This window comes from Gallus gallus, chromosome 3, assembly GCF_016699485.2.
Source record: "Gallus gallus isolate bGalGal1 chromosome 3, bGalGal1.mat.broiler.GRCg7b, whole genome shotgun sequence".
Classification (NCBI taxonomy): Eukaryota; Metazoa; Chordata; class Aves; order Galliformes; family Phasianidae; genus Gallus; species Gallus gallus.
Window position 1 is genome coordinate 63,875,009 of NC_052534.1, and position 27,203 is coordinate 63,902,211.

The 27,203-nt window shown below is 35.5% G+C and overlaps 1 long non-coding RNA gene across 1 annotated transcript in view; it reads right to left on the reverse strand.

Moving 5' to 3' along the window:
• Window positions 1-3,930: 3,930 nt before the first annotated feature.
• Window positions 3,931-27,203, reverse strand: part of LOC121110190 — a 33,422-nt gene continuing 10,149 nt past the window's right edge. The window contains exons 2-4 of the long non-coding RNA XR_005858188.2: window positions 23,318-23,401; window positions 6,623-6,698; window positions 3,931-4,397 (exon numbers count right to left, since the gene is read on the reverse strand). This is a non-coding gene — a long non-coding RNA (uncharacterized LOC121110190). The remainder of the gene's footprint in view (window positions 4,398-6,622; window positions 6,699-23,317; window positions 23,402-27,203) is intronic.

The window sequence follows — 27,203 nt, forward strand, 5'->3', positions numbered from 1 at the left end:
TCTAGTAAATTGCCTATTTCTCTAGGAAATTCATTACAAATTGATTTCACATCTTGCGGCTGAGTTTGCCCCCTTGTTCCATGTTGAAGCTGTATCACTACTCAAATGAACTTTCTCATTGCTACAGGAAAATGCTACAGGCATTCTGATAAGTCCTTAGACATCTTAGACACTGCACTATAAAGTGCTTTGCTAGCAGTTTGTTGTATCTCTGGAGATGAGTTTTTTCTTTCTTCAGAAAGGAAGAACCCATTCTTAGAGGATTGCCTATGTTTACAGATCTGTGAAGTAAAGTGGATTTATTTCTCAGAAATTAAAATAACAATCTAGCAAATCATCTTTGCTCTGACTCATAGTGCTGAAAAAACTAATCTTCATTTTCTCCTTTGTAATGTGTTAAAATGAACATCTTATACTTCTATTTTTTCCTGTGAAGGCAGATAATATTTAGCAAGTTGAGAAAAATCCTTCAAATTTCCAGCACAAAAACATAAACAACCCTTATTTACCAACAATAGCATTATTATTTGTCAACTTGAACACAAACAGTTGTATAGTTTCTCAGAAATGGTTGGCAAAAAAATGGTGCTTCGAACTAATCTTTCATTAAAAGTTACAAACTTTTTTCCCTTTACATTTAATTTTAGAGATGAGATGGCCTGTTTTTAATTAATTTGCCATTTTATCCATGCCCTATTGATTTTATGTTATATTAATTATTTGTTGCAAGTAAAATTACATAGTTACTATGCCATATTAAATCATAACTAGTGCTTTGATCAGCCACTACCAAATCTAAAATAATCTCAGTCTATGCTATTTTGACAATAACTGATAGATATCAATTAAATTATAATCCTACTTCAAATTTTTAATTAAATGATCTTCATAGTAATTGTTCCATCCTTTTGCCCATAACCGATGCTATGATGACAGGATCATAATTACTTGAGTAACTATGTAACGTTTTAAAATATTGGAATAAAATTAGAATCCCTCAATTCTTGAATTTCCTCAGTTCTCCAAGGTTTACTAAGAATTAACATCAGCTTCCAAAGGTCTCCTCTTTCATCTCTTTAAAGCTCTTAGTTGGAAATACTTAAGTTCATTATCTAATGTGTGGGGGTGGGGAAGCACAGCAGCTCTGTAGAGTCCTTAAACTTTCCAGGAGTTCATTTATTTCAGGATCATGACCATTAGTTTTATATTTTTTCCACCAAGGCTTTACTTTTAGAACTATTTCCATAATGCTGGAGGTTAGTAAATGATTTTGTAATAAATTAGCCTTTCCTTTTAATTTCTGATTTTCTCCTTATTTTAGAATTTCTACTTAATTTAGTGCAGCTCCTTCCCATAAATCAGTGTTAGTGCATAATTTAGCTCTAACATGTCACATTGTTCAAAAGGCCTTGACTGCTGTAAAGGGTGCCCCTACTGAGTGAATAGCAATAAGCTTACAAACTAAGATTGTGAGTTGTGTGCAATCTGCTTCTCAAACCTCCCTGAACGCTATGGTTTGCAGTAGTTCTTCCTTCATTTCCTTCATTTCTCATGTAGATGAAAAATAACTTGAATCTATACAGCTGTCATTAGGTAGGTTCATGCAAAAGAAGAAATCCATGTCTTATTTGTCATTTTTTTTTTCCATTCTCTTCTTACTCATTTTCCTTGTAGTGGGCTTACATGGCAGGGAAGTACCTCAAAACGAGATCCATGACATGCTAGTTTGAATAGCCCATAGGATGATTTGCACTGGTAGGTTACTCCTTCAAGGTCATCTACATTGACAAAACAATTTTTGCATGAACATCATAATATTAGCAAAAAGAAGCCCAAACGTTCACTTTAAAAATCTGTAAAGAGAAGAAAATTAGAAATCAAGGGTTTTATTATATATAAGACAAACACAGTATGCTGAATAACATTATAGTGGGGAATAAAATGACATAAAAAGAAATGATGGTACTTTTTGGTTAGAATGTAGCTACTAAGATTTTAGTTTTCATTCTAAGTATCTGTTGGTATTTACTTGTTAAAACTGACTTTATGCTTTTCCTCTTTAATTTAAACAACACATAATATTTTCAAGAAATACTTTGAACAAGTACTTTAAATAATCTTGCCAGTACAAGGAATATTTCCTCTATTTAATGCAGACTGACTTTGTTGGTTATGATTAATTACCACAAGCATGGCCATAATAAAATAATATCATGGCCTCAATAAGTAGGTGTTAAATTCTTCTATACTATCAGTCAAATAAAACTTTCCTTTCTACAGAAGGTATTTTCAGAGCTATTTTTGTTGTAAAATAAAAAGATAGAAAAATCCCAAATGATATACACATCATTTACTTTCTTATTTGTGGTTATGTATGTGCGAATCTTGAAATTGCTATCGTTCATGACATATGCTATTACCAATTCCATTTTCAGTAATATTTTTTTTTGTCTTCTGAGGTTTGTATATTGCAGTGAGCTCAGTGATTCAAAAGAGATATTGTCTAACAAAGCTGGTGCAGATGATGCTTTCCCTGTGGCATGACCAATTGCCCTTGTTTTTGATGATCTTTGTCTTGTGGAGCACCTGCTACTGTCACTACAAGGTATGTGTTCTCCCCCATGTATCACATCACATAGGCAGTGTGCAAAAAACAGTACTGCAAAACTGTTTGCACTGTCTGCACTCTTAGAAATGAAGTGTGTCCCAGCCTTTAATGCCAACATCTTTGGTACAGTGGAAAAGATTTGTAGACAACACACCATTTCCAAAGTCATGCTCATTTAAAAAACATAGGCATAAACCTTCAACTTCAGTCCTTACAGAGAATGTTGGCTCTTTCTTTTTTTTCTTTTTCTTTTTTTCTTTCTCTTTTTCTTTTTCTTTCTCTTTTTTTTCTTTCTCTTTTTCTTTTCTTTCTCTTTTTCTCTTTTTTTTCTTTCTATTTATTTGTTTGTTTGTTTGTTTGTTTTTTCCGCTAACCACTGGAAAATATAGTCAGTTTCCTTAATTGTTTTTTTTATCTTGTGTAGACAATATATGTTTTTTCTCAGGACAGAAAATGATTACACGACTGAAATAGGTGTAAGGAACAAGCCCAGGCAATGCCCCAAAAGGCGTTTCAATCACTCCCGAAAAAGGCCATACGAGTGCCTGAGAAACAGTCAAAGAAGGAAGTGGGGTCTGGTATCACCTTTGTGGTTTGCCTGGTGCCAAGTGTCTCAACCAATCCTGCGACTGGAGCCACCTGCAGTTTCATAAACGGGTTAGGAGAGAACTTTCCCTTTTATTTTCATATTATAAAAATGGTCTAGAGGGGGTTGGCCTGCATTCTTTTCACTGCTGCTGCTGCTTCCTTTCTTCACCATGTGGAGCATGTGTGTCGACAGGCCTGGCATGGGATACAGGACTGTTGACCTATCTATCTATCTATCTACCCACTTTTATTTCTCTTCCTCTTTCCTTTTCCTCTTTTTCTATAAAGTTAACACAAGGCTTACTTGAATTTCCTATAAAACTGTACAGTAGATAGAACTGTGGGAATACCAACGCATCTGGAATAACTGTTTAGTCGAAATCTATTGAAGTTGATCCTTTTCCTATTATGTACAGACATTTGGAGAGGTTTCAGCTTAATCTAACCAGGGGAGTTTGCAAATCTGGTCACCCCTCCCACACTTCATAGGCAGGGCATGACAATACGTACAGATGTGAATATCCTCTACAGTGTTTTCAAAGTCTAAACTAAATTTTCTTATATGTGCAACAGACATTAACAAGACATTGATTTTTTTATGGTAACTGGGCAATGGTGAGAATAAATGTAACAAGACCAGACATTAAATACTTTTGTTGTGGGTAATGAGACATGATCCTGTGTGGTACATTTGGAAGTGAGGGATGAACAGACGAGAGAGTAAAAAAGATATGCAGGGAAAAACTTTATTTTCTTGTTCCTATTTAACACCATCACATACTATGTAATTAATAAATTATCTTGTTTTGAAAACACATTTTTTTCCCCTGAGAATGGAGAATTGTGGACTTTTCCTTTGGATGCAAACATCTGAAACTTATCACTTATCCGAGAACTGGGAGCTTCCAGGGGATATTATATCCTGTATGGATTTGTGCATTGTCCCTGAAAAACACATAAAAATTGTCACTCTCAGCAAACGCCAGAAAACAACACTGAATCCCTAGAGGTGATCTTTGGTGGACAAATCTGTTGTATACTGATTAGACTGCTTAGTGGTACTCTGCCTTTGGCTAAAACTAAACAAAAGGCCTAGTGTCTGATCCAAACAAAATGCAATAAGCTTGATGGAAAGACTGTAGATCAAGCCTTTCTTCTCCAGAATGACATGTAGGCTTCATTCAGAGGCAGTAAATTCAACCTGAAAAAGAAAAAAGTAAAATAAAAAAAGATTATTTCTGTCAGGTAAAGGCTATGTTCTGGTAGTGTCTTGACCTTCACTGCATCAGTGGTACCAAATGGGGCTGTACCAATGCATCAGATCCCCCTTAACTTGAATAAGACATATATGAATGAAACAATTATGGTGATATTTGTAGAATTGCCAGAAAAGTCTTTTATTGGGAAGCACTGACTGTTTTTTTTTTGTTGTTTGTTTTGTTTTTTGCTTTTCCCTTCTAAATCCTATTTTCCTCCTGTTCAAAGCACGAAGTATCTAAGTTGGTATCTTGAGCTGACAATTTAATATATAAAAAGAAAACACGGGAATGTTCTTTGGTCTATTCCATTTAGATGTATAAAACTAAGGAAACAACGTTAGAACCAAAACAGTTGGACATGTTCACATGAGAGGCAATTTTCTTCCAATCATCTAAATTAAATATTGTAATTTCTCAAATTGTCAGAAAAGAACAGGCTCTCATTCACTGAGAAGCTGTTAATGTGCTTGTTTTCTTCATTTTCTTTTTCTTGTTACAGCAACTACATACAGAATGTACTATCTTTCTAGATGTGCTGAGGGACTTGTTTGACTGCCTAACAGGTTTGGAGAAAACCTAAACACTCTAGAATATTTATGTTTTCCTATTTTAGCTTTTATGCTTTCATTAATGTCTCCCAGGTATTGTTGTTTAACATAATGACAAACCTTTCTAAGGTTTATTTTTCTAAGGAGACTTGATCTACTTAAGGTAGCACGCTGCTGTCACTTTGATTCTGGTTATTTGTTCAATAATAGTTGCAGTTTTTATTGTACTTTTTGTGCCTGAATATAAAACCTATTTTGAAGAAAAATGAACTCATTGTTATTTTGACAGAGAGGAGTCACACATAGATACAATAGTATGCTTTACTGGCCAAGAAGCAATCTCTTAATGTTTTCTTAACTGTGTGAGTGCAGTTGCAGTCAGGTCTAGCCAAGAGAAAAGGTTAGCCAGAACAGATAAAGGTGAATAAAGGACACAGAACCTTATGTTTCAAAAAACTTGTAGAACTGTAGTAAAAGGTAGAATAATAGGAAAAACAACTTGTTATCCAAGCAGAAGGAAAACTTCATTCTAGAAGCATCTAACTGCTTCTGGATTGGCCCTGATTAATCCCAGTGAAGGATTAGTAGACAAATAATGGAGTGCTGTATGTGTGCACTGTATATAAGGGAAGAAGGTGAAACACAAATAAACATATTCCTTTCCCTGTCAGGTTCTGTGAGTAAAAAAAGTTTTGGCAGAAGGGATGTTGACTGTGATTTAGAAGCATTAAGTCTTAGGGATTGACCTGATTACAGCAGCAACTCTTAGGCCTCCACACTTTTGTTAACCACACAAAGAACTAAAGATGGCCGAAGAACTAAAATTTAAGCTTCAGTGTCTGTCAGCTCTGATTGGAGATTTTCCTAACTGTAGGACTGGGATCAAGAGTGAAGCTAGAGAGAGACAAGCAGCAGACATACTGCTTAATGGGAAGGCAGAATCAAAACAAGCCTAAGCAAATGATTTAAGTTGGGGCAGGTACAGAGTGGGCCTGAGCCTAGCACCTGAGCTGGGGCAGGTACAGAGCAAGACTGTGCCTAGCACCTGAGCAGCCTCCTTGCTGGGGTTGTGACTGTTCCTTCCCAAGCTGCTTCCTCACCAAAGCAGCAGTGGGGGCATGCAGGCATAAATACACATTTGCTGCTCTAATGAAGGAACTTCTAATAATAGGCTATCCATTTCTTCTCTCTGTCTTTTCTTTCCAGTTATGCAGGGCGGAACTTGAATAATGCATTATCTTCAGGCTGATGTTCTGGTTTGCACTAGTTTATCACTTTAATTCTTCATTTTTCCTCAAACATTTTGGTAATTATTTCAGGTAGGTGTTACTAGCAGTTGAAAATAGGAGGAAATGCACTGAGAAAAAGAATGCTTAAACATGGTCTGCCTGTGCTGAGGCAGAACTGAGCTAATCAGTGCACAATGCTATTTTGTGTAGTGCTTGTACAATGAAGCATTAGCTTATCTTGGACATTAAGGTGCAACTATGACATTAGCAATGTACAATTACATTGCTGTAATAGCATAATTTTTATAATGGATTTTAACTTACTATTTCATTTAAAAATTTCTGAGATGCTTATTCTGTACTTTAGTTTGTTGAGGTATTTATACTTACAACAGACATACTGAATTTTATACACTGAAGAACAAGGTGTTTTCAGAGAGAGCCTTTGGCTTGGGTTCATTTTTCCCTGTTCAGAGAGAAAATTTTGTTTACCACCTCAGCATTTAATCATTCATTAACATTGTATCCAGTGATCTTTGAATATGTGTTACTTGCTTGAAGGATAACCAATTTATTTTTCTGCTGAAAGGAGTTTCCAGTTAACTGCTTTTACTGATCTACACACCAGTCTACTCAGGCTTCTTGATTAAGTCCTTTTGTCCTGAGCAGAACTATTGTGCAAGTGATTATTGTTCATATGATACGAATTGCCACTTTAAAGCATTTATTAGCTATCGCGGAGATGTTAGTGATCCAGTGCCTGGACTGAGAAATCTCTGGTTCAGAATATAACAGCTTTGTGCACTCACACTGGTTAGAGAGAGGTATGTGATATTTATCTGGTGTCAGAGACAAGTGTTATTACATCACTCTGCAATGGTCTGGTTCACAGTATCATTTACATCAGTACAAACAGTGTGTTCTAATGTGTGGGGATAATCTTTCATTTGTTATCTTTAAGAGAAAACACTACTGCGTAATGGAAATTTAGTGTCATATTTTGAATGTATATAGAATGTCTTACAAAAAAAAAAAAAAAAAGCCAACTGGAAAAAATCATTAATATATCTAATTTTTTAAAAAAGTATAGTTGCTAAATATTATTTTCATTGCTTGTATATATGTATTGCAACTATATGCAATTTCAAAGTCATGGTGTGATTAATTTTTCTACATGAGCAAATAAACAGAATTACTAGTAAATAACTTGGCAACTTGCCAGAGTCACACAATAACTGCAGCTCTGACATTTTGCTGAACCTGCTTTTAGCATTCTGCTTATGGAAAAATATAAACCTGAACAAAAGATAGGGGAAGCTGACAAAATGCTCTCAGTTATAGCTATAAAGAAAAAAAATTACTTCAGGAAAGCCGTTTTGGAAAACCATTTCAAAGAATCAGAAGAGGCAAAAAATAAAATAAAATAAAATAAAATAAAATAAAATATGATACTTTTCTGCTCTTTGCCTTACAGTAAAACTACCTACTATTTCATTTTGTCCAATTTGGTTGGTTTGTTTGTGTATTTTTATACTGAGCCTGTTTTTTCAATGTGAAAACAGCAACGAAGGAACAATGAGAAAGGAATAAATATAAAGAAGTGAATACTCCAGCTTTAAAGACCCACAACCTTAATGGAAATATAATCGTAGTCATGTAGAAGATAATGGAGCTGAAATAAGAGCTGAAGCTTATTGTAACTACAGAAATCTTTAACTTCCAGTAAGGTCTCTCTTCATACAATTTAAATCAGGTACTAGCATTTTCTCCCTTTTAATTAAGAATTTTTCAAAGAGATATGCTTATTGTTTTATTTTCTAAAGGCAACTAATGGTAATTTAGTGGCTCAGTCTCCATGTGGAGGCTGATCAGAAGTGGTGTCCCCAGTGGTCCATCTTAGGATTGGTGCTCTTCAACATCTTTATCAATGACATAGACAGTGAGATAGAGTACATCCTCAGCAAGTTCACTGATGATACCATGAACTATTTCTTATGCTTGTTACATCTGTGATATTAGTATGCAAGAGGCCTGCTCAAATACATGAACATGCAGTGCTATAAACTGTATAATCAGAATGAAAGGCACTTCTGTACATCCAAACCTTACAACATAAGTGGGTAACTTGTAGGCCAAATAAATGTTTTTTGCTGAAAACAACTGAGTTTTCTGTGACACTATGGTGAATGGTCTTGAATAGGAATAAAATATCTAATCAGTATTAGAATATCTTGAATTTGTAAGGATGAAGGAGCTATTAGCAATTACTCCAGATAGGAACAGGGATCCAGCTTTGGTGGAGAAAGAAATTTGTGTAAGCCAGACCAGGAACAGATGAACACTAGGAAGCCTCTGTTACTTTTCATAAAGCTATGTCATGCACAGTACTGGCTGGTGTTAATGAAGTTTTAAGCACTACATAGTCGCTCTTGCAGTTCTTGCCTGCAATTTTTAATATTTTAAAAAGCTGCTATTTAGAAATTCAACTGCAATTTTAAGGTTAGTTCATGAAAAACATATAAGATATTGACTGGATTTTGAAGAGCATTCATAAGTTTCATATTAAAATGAAAATGGCAGTAGCCAATGATAGAGTATTTCCAGTTCATTACAATTTAGTTTCTGGCACATTTAAATAAGATTAGAAAGTGTCATCAGATTACAAAAAAAAAAAAAAAAAAAAACGATTATTCATTGACAGCATTTCTTAGAAAGATGTATTTTTGCCTGAGAATCTAATCTATATTCAACATTTTGAAGTACAAATGAGGCAGATGTAGAAATAAATGTACAAAAAAACCCAGTATTTTAAGTGCCTTTTGGTAAAAGATGCCCAACACATTTGTCTAATGCCATACCCCACACTACTGTTATGATTATAATTTCCTAGAATATCATAGGCACTGAATTAGACATTTCTATACTTACACACTAAGAACTTCACAGATGTCTGACACACTGCCAAAGACTCTTTTTTAAAAATACATTCTTTGCCTCCCTCTGATCTGGAAATATCATGCAAGATCAAAGAAAATGAACTCCTTGATTGTAGCCTGTGCCTCTGGATATTTGACTTGCTTCCCATCTTTCCCAGCAGTCAAAAGACTCAGTCCTGCCATGTTCAGAACTCAAGGACAGTGGGAGTGAGTAACAGAGAAAGGACTGACTGATTCAGGAGCTGGGGAAGGTCCTAACCATGTTATTAAGATCTTAGTAACTTGGATCTGATTCAAGTGCTTAGAGGTTTTCAAGGAACTCAGCCTAAGTAGCATAATAAGAGAGACACCATCACTCTGCTTGTACCATCAGACTTGTAATATCTTTTCAGACTCCAGATTAAGTAAAAGAGGCATCTGAAATTATCCAATGAATTCTTTTTGTTTAACTTTATCCAGAAGGAGGCACACTGAAAATAAAAAAGCAAAATACTTCAATTCCTGAATTTTTCATACATATTTTTATATGTATACATACATATTCACATACAATTTTTGGAGTGATTAACTCTTCATATTACATTTCAGCTGGATTCACAAGCATTCCTATTGCATTCAAGGGAGTGAATACAACTGCAGAGCTGAACATGAGTACAACTGTTAACAAGGTCAAAGCTATCATTATAGCATATTTCATTTCCATATACTTTTAAAATATCGAAATAAATAAAAAAGATATTTAAATTATATGGTTGAAGTTTTATGTTCCTTGAAGCATTCTGCATGCAATCAGAATAACAGTAGAACTGGCAAAACATTTGGTTTTCTTCAGTTAAAACCAGCAAGATTTCTCTAATCTGGTGTATATAAGCAGCCTTCAGATCCTATTTCTGTGCCTGAAAATGATGAAATATTTGAGCAACTTAAAGTTTATACATTCTTTTTTGTTGATTTTTTTTCTGTCGCGCTTGTTTTTGTTTTTTTGTTTTTTTTTTCTCAAGGTAATGTATTTAAAATAATTAAATAGATGAAAGATGTATTGTTATTCATATCTGGTCTCCTTATTTTATATTTCCTACATGTTCTGTAAAATGAATTCATCCATACAAGTGATCTCCACTTGTTGAGTATAGATGGGGATGAATGTTTTGCATTTGCCTGTTGAATACAAATATGTCATATAAATACATCTGCTTGTGACTAAGCTAAACCTGATAGTAGTTAAATCATCTTTGGTTATTCCCCACTCTATACCATAACCCAATGCTTTCAGTTATCAGACTTTTTAGATGAACAGAGTATATACTCTGGAGTCCACTGACTTCAAATAGTACCTCATAAATTGAGCCTGAGATATAATGATCTCTTCAGAAAGAATATAAATAGTAGGTTAGTCACTCCTCAGTGAATTATGTGAATAATTTAGCTTGTGCCTTTACTATTCACCACAGTCACTTTGACCTATATATTATCTCTCAGGTACCAACCAGAAGCAAGAATGTTGCTTTCATTAAGTTTCATTATTGGCTCTGTTATTCTATTACTTACTCCACTCCAGAGGAGTAATCCAAAGTAGACCAAGAGATTTTAAAGATGACCAGTGATTTGTCGACATTATATTTTCACTATTTTTATTGGCTACAAGCAGAATAGTTAGAAAAAATAGGTCACACTGGAAAAAAATTCCAAGTGATATCCTGTAAACTTTATAGTTACCCTATTTTTCCTTTTAAAAAATGTGACTTATAATATAAACTTCTAGTAAGGTGTCACCTGTTTCACATTTGCTTTCTCATGAGAAATGTTTCTTCTAATAAGATTTCAGATCACTGCTAATTTTTGTCATTACTTTTCAAATTCAAGACACTACAAATATGCATATTTTTAGATTTTACTGGTCAGGAAACAAATGCAGTATTCTGGGATGCAGAGTTGTTCACAGGAAAAGAGAAACAATAAATAATAATTGGATATATTGTTATTAAAATTATAACAACAGCACTGGAATGTCTATCTTGAGTATATTTGAATATTAATGTAGATTTGCAGTAAAAATAAATATGGCACATTAACCAGTATGTAGTACTTTAACCTTAAGAGATACACCACAGCAGATACTATGATGAGAAAACTGGGAATATATTATTAATTGATTGCAAGATTTAAAGCTTTATTTTATACTGTTATTGTGAATTAACGCTATAATTCTGACAATACTACAGTCAAGTCAACGTGCAGTATCAGAGGATTTGCCCAGATTTAAACAATAATTTTCAAAATTATCTTAGATGATTCCAGAAGTCAGACTATTTCTAGAAAATATTTACAAGGATGTTTTAGCAGTATGTATATATATGTATATTATATATATATATATATATATACACACATATATATTATGTTATTTATATGCTGAGTTTCTATTTACATAGTATTTGTCTTTATTTACATCCTTTTTAAAATCCAGGTCACAGGACCTTGTATGGTTTTGCTGAGAACAATAGTATAACAATGTTTAGCAGAACTAAAGCTTCTAAAATGGTGTTGAAAAAATAAGTAGATAAATCTCCTATGTAAATGCGCACACAGATACACATAGATGTATGTATATGTAGGAGGGCTGCTTCGAAAGTAATGCCTCCTGTTTTATTATGTTCTCTCATGACATCAGAAGTGACTTTGGGGGTGGTATGGCAGTAAGTAGAGGTTGAAACTTTCTGCCAATATGCTGTTAGATCTTGCTGCTATGTGACAGACGGCAGCAGAGAAGCAGTCTAACAAAATGGAAGTGCGTATGAAGCAAAGGCGTGTCACTGAATTCTCCATGCATCAAAATGGCACCCACTGGCTTTCATTGATGCTGAACGTTTATGTAGACCAAACAGTGGATGAGGTCACATTGAGGTAGTGGATGGTGCATTTCAGCAATGATAGTGGTGACAGTGGGTCACCTCTTCTGGTGCAGCTGAGAGCAGCATGCAGGCTCTTGTTTACAGCTGATGAAAATACATAGCTAGTGGTGGTGACTGTGTTGAAAAACAATGTTTTGTAGCTGAGAATTTGCTTTACTAACTAGTATTACTTGCATCTGTTGTAGTTTCCATGGAAATGAATAGGTGACATTACTTTTGGAGAGACACACACGTATTGCATGAACTTCTACCACAAACTTAACATGCATACAGACAGATGATCCATATGCACTTAGACTGGGCCCTAGGAGAATCTCTCTTTTCCTTTCTTTCTTTCTTCCTTTCTTTCTGTCTTTCTTTGGACATGCTCTAATGTGTTTTATTCATCAGCTTTTTATAGACAGCAGGAATAATTGGTGTTACAACTTTTATGGGAAAATTACCACCTGCAACAGTATGTTCTGAAATTCCACGACTTTTAGACTTTTAAAGAGTCTTAACAAAACTAAAATATGAAACAGAATTTGATATTTTCAGGATATTGTCCCATTTCAGCCTAGACAGTGGTTTGTGAGACATGAAAATTTCAGTCCATAGGAAAATACCATCTCTTGTTTACAAAACAGATACAGAGCTTTTATTTGCTATATCTCTAGAAATAAGTACCATATCCATCTTCTTTCAGATGGTTTCAAACTTCAAGATAAATTTTAATTAAAGTTAGTATAGCAGTGAATACATGTAGATAATTTTTTGTTGTGTTTTCTTGTATTCAACTGATTTGTTAGTGTTCAGATACTATGTAAATACCTCTGGAACTAAAAACTGTGATTTTATGGGAATATCCATATTATAATTATTCAGAACAATTCATTGATCAAAGACTTTTCTCCCTGTTCACTTGATAAAATCAAATTAATTCTGGGTAAAGAAAAAGATTTAAATGATCAATAGCAGTACTTTTTCACTTCAGCAATTGTTTCCAGAAAAGTTCTTACTTATTCATTGTGTTTATTGCTACTTATTCCTTGTATTTTATTTATATGAGGTTCTTCCACCACAGAACATACTGGCAGCACTACAAAAAAGCAGCTGTTCTCCATGTTCTCCGTGGATTGTCAGTGACATCAGTGCAAGAGGTTGCAGTTAACTGCAGTTAAGGAGAAAGAACCTCTCCATTTGAGCAAATTCACATGCTAGAAAATCAGGCAGAGTAGAAGCTGTGATTTCTGGGTGCACTGTCTATTATTCTCTGTATCAGTCTGCCAGCAATTGCTAACTGAAAGTAAAAGGAGCTGAAAACACTTTGGAAGTTTTGATCCCATAGACATATCCTTTATGTTGTATTTTTAGAGTTGATTTAGAAAAGGGTTGTGCATCAACATTTCCACTAATTTTGTATTGCAAGGCCAACAGCACTTACCCAAGGTTGTTAAATTCACCTTGCAAACACTTAAAAGATGTTATAGTTGTGTAACAAACTCTTAAGGACAATTAACAATCGCAAGTGCAATTGCCCATGGATTTTGCATCTGGATGCCTCCTGAGTACTGGTGGTGCTGTGCCAGCTCTGCAAGACTAACAGGCTAACAAATTTCAGGATGTCTATTTTAGGTGGGGAGAGAAGAAGGAAAGGATTTTTTTTTCTTTTTCTTTCTTTTGTAAAAATCTTATTTATTTATTTAAACCATTAAACAAATTCTAACAGTAATATTAGTTTCTGATAACTTGAACTTTAAAAAGTCTTTTGAATATCAGAGAATGTGATCCTAATTCTTAGGTAATCAACTGGACTATTTTCCTGCTTTCCAGATGTGAATCTGTAAAAATCCATTAAATAACTGAGACAAAAAATTTGCTATTGGGCGTTGCACTGAAAGCATTACAGAGGGCCCAAAATGCAAATCTGGGTTTTACAAGCATCATGAATGGATAGGCTTCTTCTCTTTCATAGGCATATAATCTCTGGGAACTTTCTTCCTCCCTTAACAGCAAAGATGGGAAGGAATCCAAGTGATAATTGGAAATGATAACAGGAAAAAATTATTTGACATAAGTTTATTTGCAGCATATGGAAATAAATAGGTCACTCTGAAACTAATTCCTGCTATTTATTTCCATAAAAATCACAGCAGATACAAACAACACAATAACACCGTTAGACAAAGTAAATTCTCCTCTACAAAACACTATTTTTCAACATGGTCACTACCATTAGCTGTGCATTTTTGCCAGTGATGAATAAGAGCCTGCATGCCATGCTCGTAAAAATCTGCACTGGATGCACCATGTTCTTCAAACTGGTATGGGGTCTGGTGTTGTTGTGTTGCAAGGGAAAGATTGTCTTCTTCTCTGGCCTGACTCTGGAAGTTGGAACTTTCAGCTTAGTCAGTATTGTGATATTGCATCCAAAGCTGATAGTTTGGGTTCCAGGAAATCCAAAAGGATCATACATCTCCTGTCCCAAAAGACAGTGCACATCACTTTATCTGCTGAAGGCTGTCTTGAACTTTTTCTTCAGTTGTTAATTCACATGTCCCCATTCCATGGACCGTCATTTTGACTCCAGCTCACAGTGGCAACAGAACATCTCATCACTGGTAATGTGACCAAGGAAACTGTCAGCTTCAGCATTTTATTGGTTCAAACTTGCATACAATATTCTGTCTGTTCCTGTGTGAGCATTTGTGGAACTCACCTGGTGCAAACATTGTGATATTTCAACATTGTAATCATTGTTTCAAAAGCACTGAAGCTGATATTAAGTTCTGTACACAGTTCCCTGGTTGTAATCTGACAGTGTGCATGGATGAGCTGATGTAGACACTCTTCATTTAACAGTGTGACAGCTGTGCATGGCCATCAAGAACATAGCTTGTTTTTTACACTGCTGTTGCCACCACTGAAATGTACCACACACTGCTTCACTGTGCTCACATCCATTATTTGGTCTCCATCAATGTTCAGCAAGTGTTGATGAGTGTCAGTGTGTGCCATTGTTTCCACACGTAATGGAGTATTGTTGGGAAGGTTCAGCCTCTACTGCCATACCAACAACATCCGCCTCTGATGACATGGGCCAACATAATAAAATAAGAGGCATTACTTTTAGAGCAGCCTTTGTAGTATTTGATTTGTTTCCTTTGTAGTTCGATTGGTTTTGGTCTGCTCTCTTTAACATTATGGGCTTATCCACTCCCTTTGTATGGTTTCTTCTTTCCACATCTTACTGATACTTTTCTTCCTCTTTCAATAAAATCTGTCAGGTTTTCAATTTTTTCCCTCTGGCTACTGAACAAAATACTAATATGTCCATTCATCTTTATGCAGGATGCTTTGATAGACATCTGGAGAAATCATTGTTTGTCTAAATAAAAACAATTGTGATGTGTGTTAAGACTGCAAAGTTAATCTCTCAAAAATAACAATGTGATAAATTTGCAATTGAAATGGTTATCTACTGTCTTGGGCATACATTTTACAATAGAGTTTTACAGTAATTATGTTGTTTTTAATAAGACTGAATCAATTAATAAGTGAAATCAATACTTTTTTTACTGTGGGGTAAAGTTATTCACGTCAGTTCCAATCTATTCAATATAGAAGTATTAATTTCTTCCTGAATTGGTTAATTGTGCTTTCAACAGAATACAAAATATCTCAATCTTTCTTAGACATTAAAGAATCTCTTTTATGATAGCACAATAAAATCAATTGTAATTGATTCTATGCAGGAGAATTCCTTGCCAGAAGTGGAACAGTTCAAGGCATCCACTTATTTTGTAAGGCCTTCTTGAAACATCTAAATTGTGACTTTCCAGAGTATCCAGCAGTTACATATTGACAAGCAACTTGTGTAATGTATGTGACCATCAGGGATTTAGAAGCTAAAAGATCTGTAAGGTCCCTTTCAACAGAAAACATTCTATGATTTTATGATTCTATGTTTATCTGTGAACACCAGGATATGATAAGGGTGGAACTTCTACTAATTCGTGGTAATAAATAAAAAACTAAAGAAAGAAAGAAGATTTTGCACTGTGTTGCCATACAAAAAGAATTTTAGTTTCCAAATTGTCTGATCCAGGTGCAACAAAATACTAATACCTCTGTACCATGAGCGGTTTGAGGAGAGGATAAGGAACTTTAATAGCTTCTAAGGACTAAGTACATCTCCCAGCCTGAAAAATTATTGTGACCTTCAGCAAAACAACAGTTGGTATGGAAGTAAACTTGTTAAATACAGACATATAAGTGTTAATGACAGTTTCTCTATCATACCTGGTTCCTTTTCCTATTGTCTTTTGTTAAGGTATTTTAGGGTGTTCATTACATATCCAAAAACAAATTTTCTTTTTTTAGTGCTTGACTGAAAGGAAACCCTAGTTCTAAGTTTGCTAGGTCCAAACCAAAGGACAACAGAACACATCAGGGAGTCACAGAGTAATAAATCCTTTGGCATGCATATGCCTCCAAGGTTTTTTTGATGCTTCTGTGTTTGTAATAAATTGGTTTGGGCCTCAATATGAGAGCCATACTTAAACCTCACCAACATCATTTTAGCAGAGTAGTACACAGGCAAACATGATATTTGGTGTAGGCTTTGTCTGTACTAGGAAAAGAAGCAGTGTTGAGGAATTGGCCACTGAAATTATATTCTAGGTGATTAAATTATTAGAGTGATTTAGTTTTTGGCTTCAGTAACTAGCACCTTCACAAGAAATCCCTGCACAGCATTATGGAATTATCAAAGGCACAGACTGTTATCAATAACTAGTTTGTGTGTGGCCACGGTCTGCCACAGGGTTGAAAATCTTGACACTGTGAATGTAGACCTTCTGTGCCAGCTCTCCACTGTGCTAAAGGTAGGCATATTGATAAAAGTAATACAATTAATTACAAAGTTATTATCCAAAGTCTGGAAATAAAGCGTTCAGGGTGTCTTGCACTTTTCTCTCTCTTTCTGAATGTCAAGGAACTGGCTTTAAATTTCACCTTGTAACCTGACTTTCTCCAATATGACATCTCTGAATTTAAATGAGAGGAAAAAAATCAAGAAGCTGCATTTTCTTACTTGTATATATCAAGATTTCAGCACATTCTTCTAAGCAGAATGTCTTAAATTATCAACTTAGATGTTGCAGGAGTGATTTTGTGGGGAAATGCTGCCATTTACCATTCACAGTACATGAAAGTATTGCAGTTCATTAGTAAGTGTTATTTTACTAGAGTTACTTCAATGTATTAAAAAAACCTTCTTCTGACTCCCCTACTGTGCTATGACACATCATTTGTATGGAACTCATATTCTGTGCTTGAATTCCAAACAAAGATCTCATCTAGTTTCAAGAATATTTTTTAAGTATTTATTTTAAAATGAAAGATGTGCTTGTTTTTCATGTGTTTAACAACACAACAGGCCTTATCAACTCTCTCTAATGAAAAATGGGAATTTTCTTTCTTACTAGTATGATAAATATGATAGAAAACCTTAGCTATTACAAAGCAAATGTTTTTTTAATACAAAAATCTCTATAGCAACTGAGATGGGAACAATTCCAGTAAATTATCAGGACAATTCTAATCCCAAGGAATCCCATGCTTAATCTTGTTAAGAGCATTCCTGTGCATGTACACAGAGAAGCCCACAGACAGAGAAGCTCAGAAAAAATAAGCGTGAATAATTTTTTTTTGTTTGTTTTGGAGATCATTTTCTTCACAGTACTATATATATACTCTGTGGTCTTCGTGAGAGATACATCATATAAAAAAAATTCTGAATTGCTAGAGTTCATTCAGTATTTCTTGCATGTACTCTTCCATGTCATCAGAATCACATTTGTGTCCTGGTTAGCTACATGGAAAACAACTAAAATACAAATTATGAAGGATCTCAACAGTCTACTTCATGTCTTAAAATACTGAGCTTTTACTGAAGCTTAACAAAATGGTTGGAAATTCCAGCTAGAGACATGTCATGGAAGAGGTCATCTTTCTCCATTGTGCAGAGGTAGATTCTGGTTTATAACTGTGTACTTAGCTAGAATACCTTGTGTCATACCTTTTAAGCATGGCTACACATATTAATACAGTTCACTTCTCTGTTCATGTGAATTGATTTTCATTTTGCAAAATTATGAAAAATGTTATTTTTGTAGGAATTTGAGTTAAACAAACAGATAAACAATGTAGGAACCTCAGAAATGCTGATAAATATATGTGACATTGTTAGGTGTTACTTCAATAAGTTTAAGAGACTAAAGAATGATCTCAAATCTTTGCAACATGTGCAGTATAACAGTAATTGATTGATTGGCTTCCCAAATGGGACACAGGAAAGACATGACATAGACTCCTTTATCAGTTACCCGATTCAGATTCCATGCTTAAAAATTAAACTTGGTCTCATTAAACTGCAGTTCAGCTTAGAAAAGTGACAGTAAGAAGAGTGCCATGGGGATCCATGTTCAAAAACTCTCAGTTATTTCACGGGAGATCTGCTCCCTTTTTCCTAATTGCTAGTTCTACTGAGCATCCCACTGAGATCTGAAATTCAAACTCTTTCTATCCACCATCACTAGAAATATAGAAATCATGCACTTGGAAAGCAGTTAAACTGACATGCATGTGAAAGGAGGCTTTATGTTTTACTGGAATCAATTCTTGCTAATCAGAAATGGTAACTGACCATAGAATCTTTTAGAGAACCAGCTCTGGAGTCCTTCTGTTGACCTCCCTGGCACTTTCAGCGGGTTAAGCACAATTTGAGTACATACACTTGAGCAGAATATACTTGTGCTCTGAAAAAAATAATTCAGTATAATTTATTCCTGCTCTCATGCTATCTTGAGAAACAAGATATCTATGAAATTATCTAGGAAACAAGTATTTAGGAAACCACTGTGGAAAAAGTACAACTGTGGGGTTTTGTTCTTCAAAATGCTATACTTTTGCAAGTGCCCTACAAAAAACTGCTATTCTCTGATTCCAAGGAAGCAGAAAAAAAAAGTTTATTAAAATCAAAAGACTTCAAACTCCCATATTTAAGAAAAACCTTCATTCTACCTCAACATGTGGGAAGTTGGTGATGTAAGTAGAATTCACTACCTACTTTGCCAAGCTAGGGATTTTCTTTGGTGACACAAAAGATTTTGATATGCCTGCTGATGGTGATTTTACTCTGAAATCTCTGGAATGGAACAATAGCCTAGAACTTTGCTCATCTAAGATGGACAAATCCAACAATTATTTTTCCTAGGTAGTTATTCACTGAGAGATGGAAATACTGAAAATTATTTGTTATGACTAGACTTTTTCCCAGAGAAATAACGTAGAAGGGGCTCCAGGCATTTTGTCCTGAACTTTGCTCAAATCAGGTATTCTCTCCTTGTTCATCATTATTCTGGCACTTAAAAATATCCCTTTCATATTGTGAACTTTCTCTTGCATTGAGAGGCCATCAAGTTTCATAAACAACTTCAGTGCATGATTAAGTGCTCTAGATCTCTATTTCACTGGCCATAAAATTCACCTGATTGCTGACCACAGGATCAGTGGTAATTCAGGCTGTTGATGCTATGAGGTGGGCTGTCTGAAGTTTTTCTAGCTGAAAGCTTAGACAGAGAGAGGGAAAAGTTATGATTCTTATTTGTGCCTCAAAATGAGTGGTTCAAAGAATGGTTCCGTCAAAAATCTGTTTGGTATTCAGTGCAAAACTTTACTCAGAATTTTCTGAAGTAATTTGAGGTCTTTGAAAAAGTAATTTCAGTGCAGTTCACTGCATAACAAAAAAGAGTAAAATCTCTAGATGTGAGAGGCAATACTTTAACTTAATAAAACTTATATTAAAAATATTCCAGGTTTTTTAGTCCACTATCTTTACCATCTGTGATTTCAGATATACCAGATGTTTGCATTTAATCATGTTATGCACAGGATTTGCTGCAGAAAAGAACAGTGATTCACTGTATTTTTGTAAGAGATTTCTTAGTGACGAAGCTGTAGGCTTTAAATGATTTTTAGAATCAGCATACTCAGTAAAGTATAAACTCTACATGGCCGACAGTTTAAATCACTCACCACAACAGCCGTGTTTGATTACATCCTGACATTAGATCCCTGGCTGACAAAGTCTGATTAACAGACTCTGCTGGTTAATTTCTATATTGCATTAATAATGTGTGCCTTGTAGGGAAGCCATTTAGAGCTTTCTGAAAGGGGCCTGCTGATGTACCATGCAAGTATTTTATGGAATATGAATGTGAACATATGGATGACGCCTGTTAAATTTCACTGCAAGTCATCTGGAAGAGAAGACAACGTATGTTTGAGTAAACACAGAATTTGGTTGGCAGCTTACTGTCATTCCAAATCCTAGGCCGTCTGGTGTCTGGGAAGCAGGGAATGAGGCATATTCCCTGTGCTCAGGAGAAAACCTTCACTCAATAGTGTAGAATTATACTTTGCATATAGCTCCATATCGGTGAAAGACAGCCTGTTTGATATGCTGAGGGATGAAATAGCACCAGGATGAGCTTTCTTTGCCAGCTTGCAATGTCATCATGTATTTCTGGCAACTAGAGTTTGCACCAGTTCAGTTGACAGGTCCTCATGAATTTTAATATCTAAGCTCCATATTCATATAAGTAGCATTAATGTTCCCCTAAGCCTTTTTATTCTCAGGTATAATCTGAATATTTCAGAAATTACCTTCCCTGTTTTTGTTTGTGTAACTTTTCTTATGTATGTGCTTGTGCAAAGGTATAATATAGTTTATATATTATATTTTTATCAAATTTAAATTTATTTTTGTCCAGAAAAAAGTAAAGTTGAGGCACTAACTTGTGTCTCCTATATTCCTAGTGGATGATATGCCTGTTTTTTTAAAGGACTTGGATTTATCTCGGTGTGGAAAAGACCAAAAATATTTGTAGATACAAATACCAGATCATTTGCAATTCAGGTTACAGATCTGAGGGGTGATCCTCATCTGGGATAAAATGTCAAAGCTCTGGTGCAGCAAAGAGAATGATCTTGGCCTAGCACGTGCTGAGAATGCATAATTGTCAAGAGAGAATAATGTAAATATAGACAACAAAATACACCAACTCAGGAAAATGAAATTTGTTTTGAATTAACTTTGAGCACAGAAGCACAGTGGAAGATAGGAATAAACATCCAGGCTCAAGAGTAGGAAAAACATTAAGAAGCTCTTAGTCTTTTCCTGTATTATCCTGAATTTAAGAAAGCTGGCGCATATTAACAGGAGCAGAATTAATCATATTCAGTGGTTCAGGTAGCTTGATCATGAGACTGCCAAAGCTTTCTTTTAAGATTCTTCTTAAGTAACTTCTAATTTCATTGAAAAGAAAATTCATTCGCTTGTGGAGCTGGCTATTCAGCTGATTTTTGTTGAAGAAGAGTCAGATAAGATATAGTAATACATTCAGTGGTATATGTAAATGATGATTACCAGCTGCTTATGATACTAAGAAGAATGACATACACTATTATAAATCAACTGAGTGAAAGTTAGGTATTAGCTAAGGGTCACATAGAGATAGTAACTGCGTAGAACACAAAAGTGTGTTTGAGAATGTTTTTAGTAAGAAGATTCTTAGCCAGAATTGCAACTTCTGTAGTCCTAAAATTGTTAATGAACTCAGGAATTTCTTCATTGACTAATTTTGAGTGAAAAAGACTCAGAAATGACAGTTTCATAAAGATCTCTGAAAGAGATATTGGCCATTTTCTTTTACTCAGCAACAGACTGAAAGCAGTGCTATACTTTCCCTATATCTTGTTAAGTCCATACTCAGGTGCTATTAATGAATTTGAAATTATTCAAACACCTAAAATCTAATAGTTCCAGGTGAAGTGACATGAAATGTCTTATCAGTCATAAAATGAAACTGAAATTCCACAAACACATTTTCAGATCCTTGTTCTAGTTAAAACTTTAAAAAATGTTATTTATGAAGTTGATTAATGTTTATAAATACCCAAAGAGAGATGGGAGGCAAATGGATGAGGCCAGGCTCTTCTCAGTGGAGTATAGAGATAGGACAAGAAGTACTGGCCTAAAACCTGATCATAGGAAGTTTCATACAAACATGCAGAAGTTTTTTATGTTGAGAGTGACAGAGCACTGGAACAAGTTGCCCAGGAACTTGGTTGTGGAGGTTGTGATGTCTCATTCTTTGGAGATATTCAAGACCAATCTGTACACCTACCTGTGTGACCTACTGTAGGGTACTTGCTTTAGCAGAGAGGTTGGAATCTATGATCACTTGAGGTCCCTTCCAACCCCTGCAATCCTGTGATTCTGTGTGATTCTGTGATTTGAAGGAATCTGGTATTTCAACATCATTTTTTCCATTTCATAAAAAGCTTCTATGTGTTGGAGCTCTGCATGACTATAGCAGTGATTACAAGAAAAATATCAGTACAGATAAAGCAGTGAAGGAACACTGCCGTAGGTTAGTTAAGTTACTTTGCAGACAGATATATAAATATAAAAATCAAGTCCAGGATGTTGTCCCACGACCAGGGAATATCTTAAATTGAACCTAAAAATAAATACTAAAAAATGAAATTGCATTTTGCTTTTATGTGGCGGCTCTAAAGTTTTTAGTATGTTTTCTTATTAAAACTTTTGGTAGAAATTAAAATTAGGCTGTTTCTACTGTGTATTTCCAGAAAAAGTATGAAACACAATGCTTCTTTATTCACTTCCTTGTCTGAAGGAAAAACAGATCTTTTAATGAATTTTTTCTCTAGGCAAGAAATGTTCAGAGACAGGAGAGTTAGAAAATGTTACCCCAAATGTTTAAAAAGCTGGATGTTCCCCACCTGCTAAGTCCGCCATCCCTACTGCAGTCATGCTTTTCCTTCCAGCCCTACGGGTATTTTTACAAATAATCCCTTGTGAGGCTTAGACCTTTAAATGCAAAATAATTGGGACCCCTGCTCTCAGACATGGCTCATAGGAGTAAAACTTCTGGAAATACAAACAAATTGAAAAGAGATTTTGATATTTAACGGTTTGTTTTATGGCAGAAATGTTTTTAGAACATATTAGCCTGAAAAATAAACATAAAGACAATTCTACTGGCCCCACCATGCAATCCAAGTGAGTGGGCTTCCACTGCCATTTTGCACAATTTCTGTAAAAGAAATTAAAATTTCAAAACTGGGTTCCTTAGAAACAGGTTTAGATATTTAAATAAGGTGCTTACCTCAATATCTTGATGAGCAATTTGTGATTATGTCATATTTTCAACAAAAGCTGTGATGCATTTCTGAACTCTGAATATACAAACCTTTAAGGAAAAACAAATAAATCCATGGACACTCCTATATGATACTGATTTGTTTTAAAATCTGAAGTACGAACAAAAGAATTAATGAAAAATGTAGCTACGGAAATAAAAAGTTATATATCTTTCCAAATAACTTTCTGTATAAGCAACATAAACTAACTTGAAGTTCAAGCATAATGCAAGCTGTACTCTGAGTTATAGTCTATGTTTTTTTCTATTCATTTCGTATCTTTCCATCTGTCCCATTTATTTCAGTCTTCCTAAACCTGATTCATCCTAAACCTTCCTGATGTTCATAGCTACTCAAACCTCTAAGACAAAACCATTTAAAACAAACTTTTCAACCACACAATATCTCTCTCGATGTCTTTATAGATGTGTCCTACTTAATACTCAAAAGCTTAAATAAGTTCTGGCATTTACTAAGATGATGTATCAGAAAGTGTTGTAGATGTAGCTCACTCAAAGGCAGTCTGTGCTCAAAACTGTATATTTTACTCTAAATCAGTACTTATACACAAGTAAAGTTTTCCCCAAACAGTAATTTAGGTAAAGAGAGAATGCCTCTTTGGTATAATAGGGTATAGCTGTGCACTTCCGTGTTTTGGTAAACTTCATGCAACAATAAATTCGCCATTATCTATCAATTAAATTTGGCAGAATAAACCCCAGAGGCACTAAAAACAAGGTACAAAGTGAGGATTTCATTTCTATCTTTACAGCTTTTGGCTTGGTATTTACTCATTCTTCCTCATCTAGAGCAATGCATGAGTATTCAGCATTTTTCAGTCATTTACTGTACTGTTCAGCAGAAACAATGTTCATGTTGGACAAGTTAAGGCAGGTAAGAAGAATCATAGAATCATAGAATCGCTAAGGTTGGAAAAGACCCACAGGGTCATCCAGTCCAACCATTTGCCCATCACCAATGGTTCTTGCTAAACCATGTCCCTCAACACAACATCCAAACATTCCTTGAACAACTCCAGGGACAGTGACTCCACCACCAATCTGGGCAGCCCATTCCAGTGCCTGATCACCCTTTCAGAGAAGTAGTATTTCCTAACGTCCAGTCTGAACCTTCCCTGGCACAGCTTGAAGCCATTCCCTCTAGTCCCATCACTAGTCACACGAAAGGAAACATCTCTTACACTGTTTGAGTGTTGCGAGGCACTGAGTGAGATGTTCTGATGCATTGATAGCTAGACAAAGTTAGTAACCCACACTGACAGAGTGTTCACCTCAGTGTTTTAAATTAGGTGCCCTGTTAAGGCATTTGGACTTTCTCAACAGTTACGTACATAATAATTAACACTTTTAGAAGGTGATTTATGCCTTCAAACTTTGTTACAATGGGCTCAACCACGCCCTGGAATCATCTACCTGTGATGATGAAGTGGACAGGTTAGACTGTATGTCTAAGTATGGAGAAAATTATGATACAGTACAACAAGTATTTTCAAAACGTTTGTTAGTATAACATTTTCATTAAATTAAGAAGACAGGGCTAATAATGAAACCGTGTGTCAAAAAGTCTCAAGCAAGACATTGTAAACCACATAGGGAATCAGAGAGTGCAAAAGAAAGCAAAAAATAGATTAATGTATTTGAAGAACAAAGACTAGTGCAGAACATGAACAGGACAAAGAATATGTATACAGTTAAGTATTTTTCAGGCTGTCAACTTAAAATTTAGGTATATGCTATTAGTTTGAAGCTGCACAAATGAAAAATTCACAGACACTAGAAACAAAAGTCATTAGAGAAATAAAAGTCACAAATTATACAAGATCAGTAGTATGATATTTACAGAGGTGTGTTTTTCCCAATTAGGGGGTTTTTGGCTAAGGAATAAATTGGAGTAAATATTAAGCGAAAAAAATGCAATTTATAGTTTTATAGAGATTTGGAAAAATAAAATCAGTGGCTTGTGTTAAAAAAATGCTGTAAGAGATTATTCTTTTATATCACTGACTCAAAGTTTGCTGAGGTACAAGTCCAGGCAAGTCCTGGGCAAAGGTAGAGAAATCTTCTGTCTGGAGGACGCTGATGGACAGGTCCTGGCTAAGGATTGTGAAATCCTTTAAGGAGCACAGATGGACAAGGCCAGGGGCAACGAGAGAGGGATAAGCTGCTGATAATGGCCGGGAAACAGTCTTTTTGTGTGGCCTTATCTCGAGGAAGATGGCCATCTCAGGAGGTACGCAGATGACTCTTGCTCAAGCACCCAGGGATGTCACGTAGGCAGGAGAAAATGAAGGATAAAAGAGGGTCCAACAACCATGAGGAGAGGGTTTTCTGCCATCTGATCTCTCAGCACAACAGACTAGAGGGTTTCTGCCATCAGATCCCTCACCATGACGGACTCAAGGTTTCTGCCATCAGATCCTTCTCTACAGACCGTATGCTGATGGACTTCCCTGGGCCTGCTACCTGAGACCTACTGCTTCCTCCCAGACTTACTCTGTGGCTTCTTCCTGGACCCTCCCGGTACCTGCACCCTCTCGTTGCCCAAGACTGGCCTTGCTGCTCCTGCCCTTTGGCCTTGGACCGTCAGAACGTTGTGCAACGGGACTACTGCCGGATCCTGGTGGTGACTATCCCCGCTTTACGCAATTCTTGCTTCTTTCTATCTTTTCTGTCGCTCGCCTTCCCTTCCCCCTCACCCCAATCCGTAATAGTGTCCGTCCTCCCCTTTCTTCATCTCCCTTATTAACATTTGTAATAAACTGGTCGGACCAACATTTGAACCGTTGTTTCTTAATCTCATGCCGGGCATACATATTTCAAAGAACCTCCTCTCCCTCCTATAAATTGGAGCAAGACAAATGCAGAGGTCTTGCTTTCATCAAGAAAGTATGCGTTTTGAAAGGTAGATTTGAGGAAGAACTTGATGATGTCTAGAAGAGGGGAAGTAGTGCACTACGTATGCTCCCTGAAAATTCTTTTCATTCTCTCCTAGACACCAAAAATAGGCCCAAGAGCTCTACTTGCTCTACTAAGATATGTGTAAGAAAATCTTCCAACTTTGTGCCCTCTCATCTTCCTTTCTAGGATTAGGATTAACAGTTTTAATGTCCTTCCAATAACCTCATGAAAAATCCATTAAATATTGTGACCTGTTTTGATATATGCGTTAGGTAGGAAAGCAATTGTCTGGGACATCATTCATTATTCTTGAAAGTAGTACACCTTCATCATCTATTGTTCTTGAAAGGAGTTCATCTGAGTTTTAGAACAGCAAACCAAGCCTCTAGGGTATTATTTATCCATACTTGATGTAAAGGGGGCCCAGATCCAATGGACTTTAAGAAATAAGGATTTCTTCTCCCTTGTTGATTTATTCCCTAATAGGCAGTAATAAGGATGAATGAAAACACCAAAGATGCAGATCCACCTCAATACCTCCCTTTCCCCACTTATGGTCTTTTCCCTAAATATCTAATACTGCATTTTGTACATATCGTAAGACCCCTTAAAATAACCTTATACTAAGTTTCACCTAATCCTAAGATTCTCTCAGATATCTCCAAGTAAGTTTACTCTTTTCCACGATGCCTTGTTTCCCCTTTATTATCAGGTCTGGCTGAACCTCCTCAAGACTCTTTTTGTTGACCCATCATTTAATAAACTGAAAGCTCAAGTTTTCACTATTTTCTCTGTTCTTTCTTATTGGTTAGAATATGTCCATTTGGATGTTCATTGTATCCCCCCACTCTTTGATGGTGAATTACAACTTACTAGATATCTTCACAAACTGAACATCCTTACATTCCAGGTATCTTGTGAACCTTCTATACAT